Source organism: Carassius carassius, chromosome 40 (genome assembly GCF_963082965.1).
Source record: "Carassius carassius chromosome 40, fCarCar2.1, whole genome shotgun sequence".
NCBI lineage: Eukaryota > Metazoa > Chordata > Actinopteri > Cypriniformes > Cyprinidae > Carassius > Carassius carassius.
The window spans coordinates 4,826,590-4,843,786 of record NC_081794.1 but is presented as its reverse complement, the minus strand read 5'-3'; the positions used below and the strand labels follow the sequence as shown (position 1 = coordinate 4,843,786).

At 35.6% G+C, this 17,197-nt stretch overlaps 1 protein-coding gene across 2 annotated transcripts in view; it reads right to left on the bottom strand.

Moving 5' to 3' along the window:
- Window positions 1-17,197, bottom strand: part of LOC132122006 (cGMP-dependent protein kinase 1-like) — a 170,599-nt gene that overhangs the window by 60,605 nt on the left and 92,797 nt on the right. The gene's annotated exons all lie outside the window — the stretch shown is intronic.

Genomic DNA, 17,197 nt, shown 5'->3' with positions numbered 1-17,197 from the left:
GGTCCTTCCTGTTCCTGTCCCCATTTAGTTCTAGTAGTTCCAGGTGTTTCTCATTATTAGTTACCCTCCTCAGCTGTCTGCCCCTCGTTATCTGCCCTATTTGAGTTCTAGCCAGTTCTGTTCTCCCTCGTCTGGAATTGTTGATGTTAACCCTTGGTGAATTTAAAGGGTGAATAAAGGCCCCCCGTAGCGAATTCATGTGTTTTTATAAGATAAATATTCAGCTTTCAAATGTAATAAACACTTTTTTTATCACTTCTGCTGACTGTGGGGAACTGGAAGACTTGCAGGTGTATGTTGTAGTTCATCAGCACTGCGTGGTTAGTGACGAGCGTGGAGAGAGAACAAAACAAAACACTGGTTATGAATTAGAAGCACAAAACAAGCATTTGTAAAGAAAAACGTCTGAGGAACTTTGTTTTCTTTTGCTCCGACATTTCCCAGAGATGCGCACGCGTGACACACTGATACAGTACATCTTCCATCTTCCGTCTGCATGTCTTCCAATTCCCAACAGTCAGTAGAAGTGAGAGAAAAAGTGTTTATTATGTTTGAAATCTGGATATTTATCTTACAAAAATGCATGGATTTGCTACAGGGGTTCTTTATTCATCCCCCGGAGCTGTATGAGGGACGTTTTTTTTACAGATGCACACACTTATTTCACGCCTTTTGAACTGTTGACTACAAACACCCACTTATCCATTTAAAGGCGTGGAAGAGCAAGGACAATTTTTAATATAACTTTGATTGGATTATACTGAAAGAGGAAAGTCACATACACTTAGACTGCTTCGAGGGTGAGTAGAAGATGGATGAATTTTCAGTCTCGGTGAACTAACTTTTTAATTTAGTAATATGCATATGAGAGTCATAGTATTACTTCTAACTATTAATTTAAATTAATTTTTAATTAATATTAATTTCTAACCTTAATTTAAAATTTTCATAATTATTTATTAAATTTTGGTGAATAAAGCAATTGAGATCCAGTGCAGAAATAGAAGAAAATTCCCTTCAGTCTGAATACAGTACATGGAAAACCTCAGTCCATCTAAAGAATGATTTGCAGAGAAATGTCCAGCCTACCTCAACAAAACCCAAAACCTCTATCATCTTTTACAGTCACTGTAACTCACTTAGTTTCAACCTAATTGATTTTGCAGTCTGGGAATGCTGTCTGAGCTGAAGAGAAAAGGTGCATTTGTCCATGGTGACAGAGGCATAAAATGGTTGTCACTCAATGACATTAACAATATATTACTTGCCCTCTACGACGTGCCTTCAGGAGGCGGCAATTGCCAAATTATTTTTAGATGAAAAGGCCCGTTTAGCCCTCAATATCTGACAGGTCTATGCAGGATATTAGCATAAACTTCCTTCAAAACAACTATATTGTTTGCAGCTCACTCATGGGGCCACATTATAAGCATCATTATAAGCATTATAAAGCAAGACTTTCCTCTACAGATTCCGGTGTTCTGATTTTTAAATGATTAATTATGCAAGTGTTGATCACAAAATCTTCAAAGGAGTAATGAAGATAACACTTTATTTTAGGTCTCTTAACTAGTTGCTTATTAGCATGCATATTACTAGAATAATAGCCATTTATTAGTACTTATTAAGTACATATTAATGCCTTATTCTACAAGACCTTATTCTACATCCCTTATCCTACCCAATGCCTAAACTTAACAACTACTAACTATTAATAAGCAGCAATTTAGGAATTCATTGAGGGAAAAGTCATAGTTAATAGTGAATAAGTGTTCCTTATTCTAAAGTGTTATCGAAAAATTAAGAAAAGAATATTGGTTAGAATATAGGCTATTCTGTAAAGACCAGCAAGATATTTTGAAGAACAATATACTAAACGGCTTTAGTGCTTGAAAGACCGTAATGATAGCACATCTACGAATGCAAACCCATGCAATCACATGAAATAGCAGTACAAGTGTTTCCCACACAATAAGCCCTCATTTAACAAAAATGCATTCATGAGCATGCACCATTTGCACCCTCATGGAGTGAGCACAAATGAAGCTTGTACAAGAAACAGTTCTCAAAGACCATTTTCAAGACAAAATTCATATTCTCTAGTCATTTGCAGAACAACAGTTACGGTCATGTTAATAAACTTAACTTAAACTTAACTAGGTCAATGTGCTTCTTAATGAGATTGTGTTTTAATGGTTTTAAAGCCATTAGGTACTGACCAATTACAATGGATTTATTATACAGTTAGTCTTGATCAGTCAAGACTTCCGGAGTGTGCGTTCTTAGAATATCCAAAAACTATTCTACAAGCCTGAAAGAGTCTTGCTTTTGTTGCAACCTTTAAAACTCACATAATTATTCACAGATTTTAAATAACCATTAGGGTTGGGTGATTTATTATGATAACCTATATTTGATATACTGTAGATGTATAGATGTTGTTGATGATATAAAAGTCATTAATATTGAGATGATTTTGCACGTTGTAATAAAACAAAATTAATAATAATAATTTCAAAGAAAACACAGACACACTAATTCACTTGTACATTTTACAAGAGTACTGAATATTAGTGTATATTAAAATGTTATATTGTGCATATTAATGAAAAGTTAATTTAGTTATAACTGCACTATAATTAAATATACAAATCTATATATCTTATAAATATGTACAGTATATATCATATATATATACAGTAGATTTCAAGATTTGGAGAAGGTCATTTATGCTTTTATCACATCACGTTTAGATTATTGCAACTCCTTGTATTTGGGCCTTCCTCAGTCAACCATTTCTCGCCTCCAGATGGTTCAAAATGCAGCTGCAAGGATGTTAACCAGAGCAAAGAAATCTGACCATGTCACCCCGATCTTAACATCACTCCATTGGCTCCCAGTCCATTTCAGAATTCAGTTTAAAATTATTTTGTTTGTTTTTAAAGCTCTTAATGATCAAATCCCCTCTTATTTAAATGATCCTATTATCCCACATTCATCTAGTAGATCCTTAAGGTCTGCTGATCAGTATCTTTTATATGTCCCTCGATCACGTTTAAAAACCAAGGGCGACAGAGATTTTTCAGTTGCTGCCCATGCTTATGGAATCAGCTGCCACTGGATATTCGTCTTGCATCTTCTATTATCTTCTATTATATTCTATTATTTTTAAAAAAAGAGGCTGAAAACATATCTTTTCTCCCATGTGTTTTAATTTAATCTTAGAACTGTGTTTTTAGTATATTGACTTCCATTTTGTTTTATTCTTTTATTTTTTTTTTTTTTTAAATACTCTGTTCAGCACTTTGGTCAGCTACGCCGTGTTTAAATGTGCTATATAAATAAAATTTACTTACTATATATATATATACTGTATATACACACACACACATTTTGTACAATTTGTCTAGACCATATGAATCAGGGAACATGTAAAGTAAGTACGATTTAGCAAAAATTATACAAATTTGTAGGATTAGCCACCTCGTAAAATATGTATGAATTGCCATGAAATTGGATTGAAAAATACTTTGGTGAAGTATATAGTTTTAGGCAATATTAAAATCCTGACCGGGACATGTCCCGTATGGACGGCGCATATGGTCACCCTAGTGTGTGTGGCCATGTATTTATTTACTGTATCCTTATGCATCCCTATATTTGCTTTAATTTCAGAACTACTTTGCAAAATTGTTCTATATTATTAATATAATTTCAGGGCTAATACATACATACTGAGATATATATCACACACCATCAAAAGGCAGAAAAAAAACTAAACAAAAACAAACAAAAAAAAAAAAACCAATGAGGCCCTTTTTGCTGTTACCACGTTTTAAGACATGAAAATGACAAAGTTTGAGAACAAGCTGTTCTCCAGATGACTTTGGGCTGCTGTATAGTACAATATAATAACTATGACAGCAGTGTATGCAAATATTATTGGCAACCACACTTTAGACAAGTGGCCTGATGTACGATCCCAATTAAGATGCTGCTTTTAGGGCAGCTGCTTTTTTAGATTCAAGAATCAAGATTAGAATATAAAATACTTCACTAAACAATAGTGGACAGGCTCATTTTGATACAAAATAAACAGAACATTGCCACTTGGCTGCTCTTGGACTAGAATGTCTTGTTTAATCTGAATGTGCCGCACAGCTTTGGGCTTCTAATTATCCATGAATCCAAATCAAAACAATTTCCCAGCACCTTATTAAATACTGGCTGAGTGCTCCCTCTGTCTCCGCCTTCACTGGGGAGCAAAATGTAAGACAGAAAATTAAACGTCTTAAAGCTGTCTGTCTCTCTGAGTGGTTTGATCACAAGCCACGTTGTTGTTCCTGTCATTTGGATCCGGCAAACCCTCCATTCACAGGGGGAAATCTATTCCAGTGGAACCTTTACAATCTGATTATATAACACAAGCTTCTTTTTGATCCCTTGATTTGACGTTGATTAGTGGGATGTTGATTATGCAGTCATAAATCTAACTCAGATGCTAAGAATGAAGAGAACGGATCAAATGCTCTTTGATGCTCTTTCATGAGAGGGTTTGTTCTGCCAGTGTGCTTTTATACAGGTGTGCAATTACTCTATATAAATATATCATTAGCAGCACAGACAGGCCTCTCTAACATTTTTCCTCAATGCAAAATACAATTAGTCAATGTAATGTTAAATTAATTTTCAGAAATCTTCAGTGTTGCATGGACCAGTTCTCTGAATGATTTATGAAAGGACATCAATAAGATTCCATTATAAAATTCTGGCCCCATGCAACATTGTGTCCTAGCCAGATAAAATGACGAGCGATAAAAGCTCCAGTTTCCTGTAAAGTTGTCATGATACCAAAAATTCTGTATTTCGAAATTCTCAACTATTCTCGAAACAAATTTTTATACACAGCCAAAACTACACTCTTAAAAATAAAGGTTCCAAAAGAGGGTTTTCACAGCAATGCCATAGAAGAACCAGTTTTGATTGCCCAAAGAACCTTTCAGTCAACAGATTTTAAAAGAACCATTTTTTTTGTATCTAAAGAACCCTTTTCCACTATAAAGAACCTTTTGTGGAATGAAAAGGTTTGGTTCTCTGTGGATCCATTGATGTCAATAAAGAACCTTTATTTTTAAGACTATAATATGCTACTGTAAAAAGGTTCTTTCGGAAACCCAAAATGGTTTTTCTATGGCATAACTGCAAAAAAAAAAAAAAAAAAAAAAAGGAACTTTTATTTTTAAAGAGTGAACACTCAGTTTTAGGTTACTGAAAGTTCAACATTTTTATAAAATATACAACTTGAAAAGTTGATTCTGATTGGCTAGAAATCATGTAGTAAAACTGTTGAATCACAGTCAATCACAAACAGAAACTTGTCATTGCTGTCAACACTAAAAAAAAAAAACAACTACTGAAAAGCGACATTATATTTCTAAGGATTTACGACGCTGGGTCTAAGTAATTGAACTCACTTCACTGGAGAGACGCTGCACAGATGCAGATAATTCACACGCACAATCTCTCATTTGCTAAGTCATTTAAATTAATGTAATTTTAGCTACTTCATTCTTATTGCAAATTCTACATTTAACAACCTGATAAAATAACTAACTCTAGTCAAATTTTGTCTTACAAACATTGATCCTTAACTTTTAATTATTTATTTATTTATTGAAGTTTACTTCAGAAATGTTAAAAAAAAAAATGGTTTAATGCACACTTAGATTTAGATGTCCGACCCGCAGAAGCAGTTTCAATTAACCTTTTAAATTGGATCAAAAATCACACCAAATGATTCGTTTACAATTTAGAATGATCTGATTGCAGCTGTTCTCATGTCGACAACTGACTGATTCCAACAAACTGTTTAGTGCGAGTCTCCAGTGAACTGAATTCACAAGTAAGAACCAGGAGATATTGTGAGCGTGCACGCATCTAATGCTGTTAAAAGTAAGTTATTAATGTAGGAAAATGTAGGATTAATTATTGCAACATCAATAAGTGTCTTTATGTTTTAGGTAAAAAAAAAAAAAAAAAAAAAATTTACGAAATGAAACATTAAAATAACGCAGATTACATAAAATAACTAATGCACATTCAAATTCCCCGCTGCCTTAATGTTAACAGTTTTATTAAAATGCTACGCATGACCTATGTGACATCTGTTTTTATATTGTTTATCAACAGTATACTGTATATTACAATGTTTATTCATAACCATACTGGAAATAAGTAAATATTGTTAGCTGATGCCAACTGTCTAGATAATAAGCTTGCTAGTGCAAAATTGAGGTTATTAAAAAAAAATTAAAGTCCAAATATTTTAATTCAACCACCTAGATAGATTACATCTAGGGGGAAAAGAAAGGATGTGATGTTCAGAACATGGTAACTACAGTAATTATCAAAGTGGGAAGTGATGCCCTCTGGGGCCATTTGGCCAGGGGTGTTTTTACACCACAGACAAGGTTTGAGAAGAAAACAAATCATTATGAAAATATAATTATATTTTCCTTAAAATGTTCTTCCTAACTTCAAGCCTTATTCTCATGTCATATATAACTGTGATGTTCTGCAAAAAAACAAACTTTAAAACACTTTTTTTTTCTTACTGATCTGAAAACTTTTCTCTCAGGTGCATCACAGTGTAAGCTTCACGATGAACATCACTCTAGTCAACGTAGTCCATACCAACAACAAACATATAAATATAGTGATTATTTTGGGAAAATCCCAGGTATTTTGAGCAATAGCATTAAAAAAATATGTGCTAATATAAAATTAAATTAAGTAGCCTATATAAAATTGCTTAATCTACCTTTCAGTACTTTTTTACTTAAGTACATAAAAATAGAGTACTTTTGTACTTTCACTTGAGTAAAATTGAAAAAGGAGTACTTTTACTGGAGTAATATTTAATTATACGTATCTGTACTTGAATTGTGTACTTCGTCTTGTGTACTTTTGGGACATAAGTGGCTACTATAACATGCAAATTACCAGAAAAAAAAAAAGAAAACCGGGGTTGCATTAATATTTTTAATAGCTGCTCGCACTTGCTTGGAATTAACAGACTAATATTGAACCTCTAGTGTTCATTCGCCTGAACACGATCACATACACACTAAGGCCGTCTTCTATCGTACCATGTGGTGTGGTCGGGGCCATTAAGTATACCCACTTGTTTTGTTGCTTCGCAAAATCTTAAACCATTACTCCGCCTCAGAAGCCTGTCCAAAATCCGTTTCATGAGGTGCCTTCGGGCAAAAACGCTGCCTGCAAAGTCATTGAATGATTAGACAGCAAGGCAGCAAGTCACCTGCCTAAGTTTTCAGATGCAGCCATAATGTTATCTCTAAGCTGAAAAGCAGTTAAATGTGCCTCACTTATTACTTCAGCTTCCTGCTCTGGTCATGAGATTCCAGATTCCATTCTAATGTGTGTTATTTTATAATAGGAACTTTATCATCTTTGTCCACTATTTCCCAGTCTCTACTGTAATGTCAGTGTCTACTAAGTCCACGTTCCCATTCTGATAACCGACTATTGATGTGATTACATGGATACAAGTAATCAGTTTAACATGTTTACATGGTAAGATTTTAATTTAGTTCGGTAATAGAAGGTTATCCTACCTCTCAACAGATTACCATTTCGGTTTAGGCATTTTTATTCTGACTGAAGTGTTTATATGGAGCATTTTCATTCAGACTGGACGCCATTCTAAGTTTCCGAAGGGTGCATGCTTCCCCTGCTGGACTATCACCCTCCATTATGCAACCTACAGCATCAATGCATTTTACATGCCTCTCGTGCCACAGCAAGGGGTCGTATGTATCACACGTTTGCTTAAAGGGAGGCTACAATGGTGTTTCATGGATTCAGAGTTGTTCAGTGTTAAAGAGATGGATTTTCATGCTAAACATGGCCAATTCGGATGAGTGGAGAAATCTTACTTCTGGGTGGTACAAGTTTCGGGAGTTTTTTCGATGATGGATCTAATGACGTAGACGATGGTGGAACTCCTTATGAAAAAGGAGTGGGAAAGCACGCCCACGCACATGTCGACCAGAGGAGAGCGAGACCTCGCCCGTAAACACGCTTCATCAGGAAATCGTTGGCAGCGCTGCATAGGATTTGTTGGAGAATGTCTCCAAATAAGTGAGTTTCGGATGTGAGGGGAAAGTTCACCACGTTCAGCTTCTCAAAGAACCTAGCGTTACATGGACCGTGACATGCAGTTGCTTTTCTGGGGCAGCAATGGGGTGTAGCAAGTGTTGTGTTCTTGTCATTTCAGTGACGAATGTTTTATAAACCAGACCAGGTTGACGCTGGATTTGCACATCGTTTGCTATTAAAACATGGTAGAAGACCCCAGTCAGGTAAGTACAACTGCATCAGATTTCTGTCTTTTGTTGGAAATCAGCACATAAGTGAATATATGTTATGGAAACCACACAAAACATCAGTATTATAGCTCCGCCCACAGCATGCTGGAGGCTTGGTTTTTCAAGAGAGAATCGGAAGCCGTATTTTTGTTTTGCAGATATGACCAGGCTGGGGACTTTTGGAGATGGGGATTCATACTGCTCTGTGGGTACTCGGGATTGGCATGGAATTTAAGCATTTTAAGAAACATGCTTGTTGCACATCCTCAGTTGCTGAGGGCATGACGCTTCCCCCTTTGTGATTTTTACAGCATGGTAGAAACATAAAATTGGATAATATTGCCATCATATCAGACTGCTGCTGCTAGGGGCGTATGCTTCCCCGTTTACAATCACAGTTGTTTAAACATTTTAAGGATGTACTTGTTGCACATCCTCTATTGCTTAACTTTGGGTGACGCTCCCACCCCCCACCTTAATGTGATTTTTTTTTTTAGCATGTTAGACTTAAATTGAATGATATACAAACTGCCATCGTTATTAGGCTGCTGCTGCTAGGGGTGTATGCTTCCCCCTTAATGTGATTTTTCAGCATGTTAGACAGCTAAATTGAATGATATACAAACTGCCATCGTATTAGGCTGCTGCTGCTGCTGCTAGGGGTGTATGCTTCCCCCATACAGTTCATTCAAATATTTTGCATAAGCAGCTAAAGCAACATGCTTGTTGTATGCTTCTCTCCGAGTTTGGGTGATGCTTCCCCCATAAATATAGTATCAAGCAACATTTCTCATTGCTGGCCATTCAAATTGCATCAGTTGTTTCAAGATTTAAGATTCAATAATTTTAAAGAAGTATGCCTTTCAAAAAGTAATGCACTGTGACATTTCTTGAATCACATTTATTTGCAGCACACTTGCACTGAAAAAAGATGAAAAAGATAAAATGATTTTCACTCAGAAATTGCTAGTCAATACCACAAAGAATTACAATGAATTTGTCAAGTAACACAATTAATTAAGCATGAAATTGCAAAGTTGTAAAGAAACAAAGTAGAAAGACTGAAATTTGTAAGATATTTTTATAGTATAGTATGTGCAAATTTTTTATTTGTTTGTTTTCATTTGGAATATTTTTGAAATATTACTAAGTTTAAAATAATATATATATATATATATATATATATATATATATATATATATATATATATATATATATATTAGTAAAACATTTTAAAATTTGTGCATATTGTGAGCTGGACCATGTTCTCAACTGCGTTGCTGAAAAGGTCATTCTGGGACACAGGGACCTTGAGGAACCAAACTTTGTCTGCATCCCTCACATCGACCAGACACAACCAGAGGTTTCTCCTGGACCACAAGTTTGGACATCGCATGACCCAGACAACTCACGGTGACCTTTCGTTGTTCAGGGCTGCAAGATCAGTTGCGGTTTGGAGCTCTTTTAGGACTTCCGGATTGTGACCACCCTCGTGAAGAACCTGCAGTAACGTCATAGCGTGTAAGGTGTAGGTAGCTTCTCCATAGGCCGTATAAGCGTCACTGGACAGACCAGACGAGTTCCTACAGACCTGGGATGGGAGGTACGGTTCGCCGTGTCGGATGGAGGTGGTATTAGGAGACAACTACATCGTAAACGACCCCTCCACCCAGAGGACCCCCGTATACCATCTAGCTACACCACCATAAAGAGTGGTGAGATAGGAGGAGTTAGCAGGCCGGTTTCTGGCAGAAAAAGTTGCTATCCACAATCTGGTAAACCCCTCATGCACCTCTGAGAAGAATGGCACCGGGACAGTGCGCTGAGAACCAGCTCTGCCTGAAGTACCCGCCGCCTGACTGCCGCCATGACAAGAACTAGATCGACCCCTTTGAGGAAACAGAGCTTGGCCCAAGACTCCAAGATGATCATCTTCCTGCAATGAGAACATGACTCATCCACAAATGCCAGGTAACGACCACATCCAGAAATGCCCAGGTGACACATTGTCTACAGAAAGACCCACATCGTCTTTACAAAGACATAAGTCAAGTTTGCCAAACAACATTATCTTTAAAAAGACACCCTCGTAGGTCCCTTTTAGGGAAAAAGCTGTTTTATCATATTGAAGCGCACAGGGGAGATGGCAGCCTGCAACACAAACAGGGGGTAGTATATATATATATATATATATATATATATATATATATATATATATATATATATATATATATATATATATATATATATATATATATATATATATACTTGTACTACACAGTAAAATCAGCAGTGTTATATTTGCAGTGTTAAAAGTTATTAATTCCCAAAGAGTTGAATGAACAATCCAAAGTGTTAAACAGTACTCATGTTCAGTGTTGTTAAAATGGTGTAATTTAACTTTTACACTAAAAGTGCAAAATAAAAAACCCGCCGAATTGTCTGGACTCGACATCGCATCTTTTCTTCAAGCGACCGAGGCGGTAAGTTGGACTGTTTTTCCCTTGATAAAAGTACACTGGAAAAACATTTAGGTGATAATTTTACTCAAAATATGACTGGTGGTGAACACATTTAGAAATTACTAACTGCAAGTATTTTGTCAGGTTTAGTGTCAAGTTTGTGTTCGTGAGGTGCAGAGATGTATGTTACAGAAGAGTGAAAGTTTCTCATGACTGTTAGGTTTCCTGAAAAAAGGTGATTAACGTTAACTTAACTGTAAAATAACTTTTTAGTAACTATTTATATATATATATATATATATATATATATATATATATATATATATATATATATATATATATATATATATATATATATATATATATATATATATATATATATATATATATATATTTATTTATTTATATATTTTTATAACTATTTAGTTACATATATATATATATATATATGTGTGTGTGTGTGTTTATGATTTGACACCCATTTTATAGACAGTTCGCAGCATACTCATAATTAGGGAAAATCATTATTATACCACATTAAATTATTTAAATTAACGTTGTTAGTAAATGTATTACTCTTATGTTCCTTATGATAACTGAGATAATGCTGCTAAATTTATTCTTTCTTTACCTTGAATGCCATTGCTCTAATTTATTTTTTATATTTTAATATTTCATATTTTGTTCAAATGTTTAATATATCTGCTGTTCATATGTTCATTTATTAGTGTGTTATATGATTAGAATGTTGTCCTGGTTTTAAAATAAAGCACAGCAATGATATTTGAGAGTGTATTTTCCCTTTTCAGGAAAAGTATCGAAAATGTATCGAAATCGCAATTATTGACTAAGTATTGGTATCAAAACAATAATTTTGGTATCGTGACAACACTACAACAATGTTTTTGATACGCAGAACACGGTGTTAAAGTGTCTGTCTCGCCCGCTACAGATGTGCAGTCTTTCTGCAGACAGGGCAGCTAACGTTATAATGCAGAACATTTACCAGTCATTTGATTGACGTTATCCAATGCAAGACTCTGAAATTAGAGCACGTTAAATTTCTATTCGCCATTGGCTTCAGTGTGAACTGCGTAATCTGTTTTTTTTTTTTTTCCCCCAATAGAATTGGCCCAGACTTCTGCAGTGTCAAGTGAAGGAAGCTGCTGTGAGTCTGGTGACACTGAGTGTGAGTGATCGAAGACCTTCAAGAAAGGAGCAGAATGCTGAAGATGACGCCAGAATTGTGAGTCTGTCTCATTTATATGTTATTATGTGTTCAGTACAAATTTAAAACGCACAAATAAATATGAAAATTTAAAGTTTAACTGGGCAGGCACACGATATTAGCTTATGTTCACACATGGCTTTTACTAATTATTAAAGATCTCAAACTGCAAAAAAGATAAATGGTAAGTTGACCCAAAAATAAAAAAATTGTAATAAAGAGATCATAAAACTAATCCAAATGAATCGAGTGGTTTAGTCCAAATTTTTTGAAGAGACTCGATCACTTTACAGTGTACGGAACTACTTTTTTCACATTTAAACATTGATCAGGGAACAGAACATAAACAGAAAATTATGGACTAAACCACATATGTATGGTTTACTTGTCTTTATGGATTAGATCCCTTTATGAAGTATTAAAGTGGTAGTAGCATGGATGTCATTCAAGGGACAGAAATCTTATATTCTATAAATTATCATCAGTTGTGTTTCAAAGATAACAAAAGTCATGGCTGAGTAAACTGATGAAATTTCATTTTTAACTAACCCTGTTATAAAAGAATGGGTCCATATGTGTCACCCAAGATGCGTGCTAATGCCAGGTTGTGAACTGAGCCACTGTGTGACTACACAATCAACTTAGCAGAATGGTTGCTGAGAGAGATGTTGGCATTAATTGTTTTTTTGTTTTTCTTTCTTTTCATGTTCTGTATGTGTTTTATTGCCTTATTCAAGTGATTTAACTTTTTTAGTTTTTCACTAACCACGCATAACATTTTCTCAAAAACACAATCATGTACATACATGCTGCTCACATATTATTATAGCCCAGTTTGTGCTGATTACAGTGAGATAAGACTTTAGCCATTTAGATGTTTATAAGAAACTGAAAAAAGCACAAATGTCAGGGCATGACAAAACTTCTCCAGGCCCCCCCCAAAAAAACCTGAGACCTCAGAGGGTTAAAGTGCAGAAATTATGCAAGACTACTACTAAACTAATTCCCAGAAGCCTTTGCCTCACAAGTATATGTGCATGAGACAGGCTTCTCGGTATGAGAGGACAAATTAGCCGCATTTCCCCTGTCGGGCCAGTGCGAGCCAGGGCTTAAAGCGGGCCGGGCGGGGCTCATAGCCTCGGGCTAGTAGCACAGAGGCCAGAATAGCACAGGGTTTCCACAGTCAGGGCCTGAAGCTCTGCTGTGCGTCACTAAAACACGCCCTTTACACGCCTCTCAGAACAACGTCATGCAACCCCATCATTTCACCAACAAAGAGAAGTTATCAGAAAACTAAGAAATAAGTCATTGGAACATGCGCGATCACAAAACGAACATGATAAAAGCGGCCGTTTGTTTGCATGCTTTGTTAAATATTCAAATTCAAAAGCATTGATGTTTTAACTAGGGATGGGCGTTTTCCACAAATATCACATTCGAATATTTGAGCTCACAAAAATGAATATTCGAATATTCGTTTATTTAAATTAAGTTTAATGAGTCAGACGTTATTTTTCAGCAACATTTGTTTTCGTCATTTTGAACAAGCTTACAATAAGCTTGAACATTACACATCGTGTTTTGTAGCTGAAAACCTTTAATAATGCGTGCAAACAAACAAAAGTACAGATTAAAAGCAAAAAAAAAAAAGTGAACAAAGAAAAAATGTAAAGCAGCCTGCAGCAATTAGGCTATTGTACAGAATGTAGCTTACACTTAACTTTTAAACTGTCAGCAAATCTTTTTTGCTTTTTTTCTATTGTTTCAAATGTTCTTGTTAAGAAATACGGGCATGTAAACATGATTGGGGGAAAGTCGGCTCCTTATTCTGTTAACAATAAGGCCGGCCGCGGAGAAAACGCGCTCTGACGACACAGACGTTGGCGGGACTCACAAATAACGGTGTGCTAAGCGATTACGTTTTGTGAAGCGCTTCGTGTTTTCATTTCACCACTGAATGGGATCTTCATCTGGTGGAATACATGGCTCCAGTAAGAACTGTTCCCACTCGTCTCGGCTGGACTCTCTGTAATCATTGCTGGAGAACTGGCTCAGCCTTTTCCGACGAGTGGGCATTGCATCCTCTTCGGCGGCTGCATCCGCACCACTCGCATTAAGGAAAATGTTCTGATAATGTTCAAAAAAGTTTTTTTTTTCTTACTTCTCTCATGTTTTCATCGAGAAACCTGAGATGTTTGTGCCGATGGTCTAGGGCAGACGTGAGAGGAGGAGTTTTCACTGCATTCTCCAAGTTAGCAGTGTTTATTCGTTGCTTGAGAGATGCTGCAACAATGTTCTTGGATCACTTTCTGTGATTCTCCAAGGCATATTTGAAGTACTGTAGAAGACCGCAGTTCTTTTAGGGGGCGTTCACATATCGCGTCTTTTGCATGCTCAAGTTCGTTATTTCCAATGTAGGCGCGCGGTATGCGCACTCATAATGGAAGCGGCGCGGTCCCGTTTTTTCCAGGCGCGTCCGCACAGCATCGAGTTAAAAACATCTCAACTTTCAGAATGCCACAAGCGCACCGCATGTCATGTGACAAGAACTAAACATTCAGCTTCATCCTTTCCTGTTGCAACGTTGAAAGCTCAGCCAAGATGAAGGAACAGCTGATCATAGCTGTATATGGATTGCCATTTTGAAATAAATTTAGTAGCAGAGCTACTGAAAGCGATTTTTTTTTTGTGCTGCAAATCCATTTATCCTTTGCTGAAATTTCCGCGTCTTCATGGAGAGAACGTGTCGCCTCAGGAGCGCTTCTGCCCGAGCGCTTTGGAAAGAAGGAGAAAGCGGCGCGCATAGCCTTTTCCACGCGTTATTAGGCGCGATATGTGAATGGCCCCTTAATCATTCATTAATTATTTTTTGCTTGCATACACCTTCAAATATGCCGTGGAGAATCACAGAAAGTGACCAAATTAGGTTTTATTGTGAACTTTTTTTTTTTTTTTTTTGCGAAATTCGAATATCATTTTTATTTATCGAATAATTAGAGCAGAACGAATATTCAAATGTTCGACTATCCGTGCACACCCCTAGTTTTAACTATAGAATAAGTGATACATTGGTCATATTGATTTAATTTATCAGGACTCAAAATTAATCACACATAAATACACTTATTTCTATTTTATTTATTTATTTTTAACGCTTATGAAAATAGCTTGCTTATTCAGTAATGTCTGTTTCTGTTTATTAGTAGCCACAGTAGCAGTCACATTTAGAATGAATGATAATATCTCTATTTTTATAAAAGCTCCCGAACAAAAAACATTATTATATTTTTGTATGATAGGCAACGTGAGCTTAACTCTCGAGACGAGGCTTGTGACAGATAATATAAGTTACTAAATAAATACACAATTTCTTCAAGCGGTCATATTTACCATGTTTACTATGGTAACATGTTTAGCGTGCATATCTTTTTCATCGCTTATAAATATTTCTGCCTTGTATGGTGATTATAATCCACATTGGGTCAAGTTATTTCAAAAACTCAATGCTGACTGAAAATGAGTTTTGAGCTTGACTTATTTAAAAAAGTGTTTAATGCTCATCTTTCTGAAATGATCCGCAGCGCAGACTCTCTATTTATATAAAAGCTCCCGAACAAAAATAATTATTATATTTTGATGATATGCAACGTGGAGCTAAACTCACGAAACGAGACGACAGATAAAATGTTACTTAATAAATAGACAATTGTGATAGAGAATAAGAAGCTGACGTCTGATTTATCCAAGCGGTCATATTTACCATGTTTACTATGGTAACGTTAATTTTTAGCGTGCATAGTCTTTTACATTGCTCAGTGTTGGGGAGTAACTAGTTACATGTAACGGCGTTATGTAATTTAATTACAAAATTATTGTAACTGTAATTAGTTACAGTTACTAAGAAAAAATGAGTAATTAAATTACAGTTACTTATGAAATTTTTTCATTTACATTTGAATTACATTTGAATATTTACACACATCCACATACAGATTTAACTGATTTCTTTCCCAAATTGCACTGACTATTCTGAGACATACCGCCCTAATAATTTCCGGGATGCGGAAATACAGTCTGGTTCGTAGAATCCAGTCATAAAAACGGAATGCCTAACGCGGACGGAATATGCCACATTTTGGATGACTAAATCAAAAGTAGGTCAGTACACTTGAATCAAAACATGACATCGACTAGCGTCTGTGAATATAAAGCCCCAAAAATGCAATATATGACTTGCACATTCTGCGTGTCTGTGGAAATCAGGCAAGGACTTGACACCGGGAGAACCGGGACAATTCCCGGTGGCCTGGCAGCCGATTTTACCCCATTATTTAATATCATTATTGTATAATTGCCTGCCGAATGTACTAAAGCGATCATTTGCGAATCCGCCATTTGATAATTAAATCTCTAATAAGTCATGAAGTGTTAGTCATGACTCGCGCGCTCTCCGCGCTTCCGCCAAACGGTTTGGATCAGACTCAGAGTAATCAATGAGAGAGAGAGAGAGAGAGAGAGAGAGAGAGAGAGAGAGATAATAGAGTGCACTGCTGGAGCAGAGAAGCAGAACTACTGTTCAGGGTTTCAGGTCAGTTTCATCTGTAAAGATGCTTTTTGTCTTTGTTTTTTTATTTATTTAATCAAGCAGCAGCACGTTGCACATCAGTCATCACTCAAAATACTATATAAAGGACATCATTATTATCAGTTGTAATGTTACAGTAGTAATTTAGCTGTTTTTTTTTTTTTTTTATAGATTTAGGGGGAGCTATGACAGACAACAACACAACCCTTACGAAAATTAACATTTTAATATTTAACTATAAATCCAGAGAAAATGGTTACTATTGTTTAACTGTGATAACCAAAAATGTAAAATTATTTCACAAATGTATTTATTTAAAAATAAATACAAATCCATTTGCAAAAAAAACAAGGTTATTTTACTTTTATATAGGCTAATAAAAGCATGGTAATTTTTTGTAAGGGAAAAACATGACTCGTGTACAGTATTAGGATTTTTCTATAAACATTGTAGTATTGTAGAGTATTGTATTGTAAAGTATAGTTTTGTTCAATCTTGAGTATTAAAGTCATAAGAGAGATGGATAACAGGG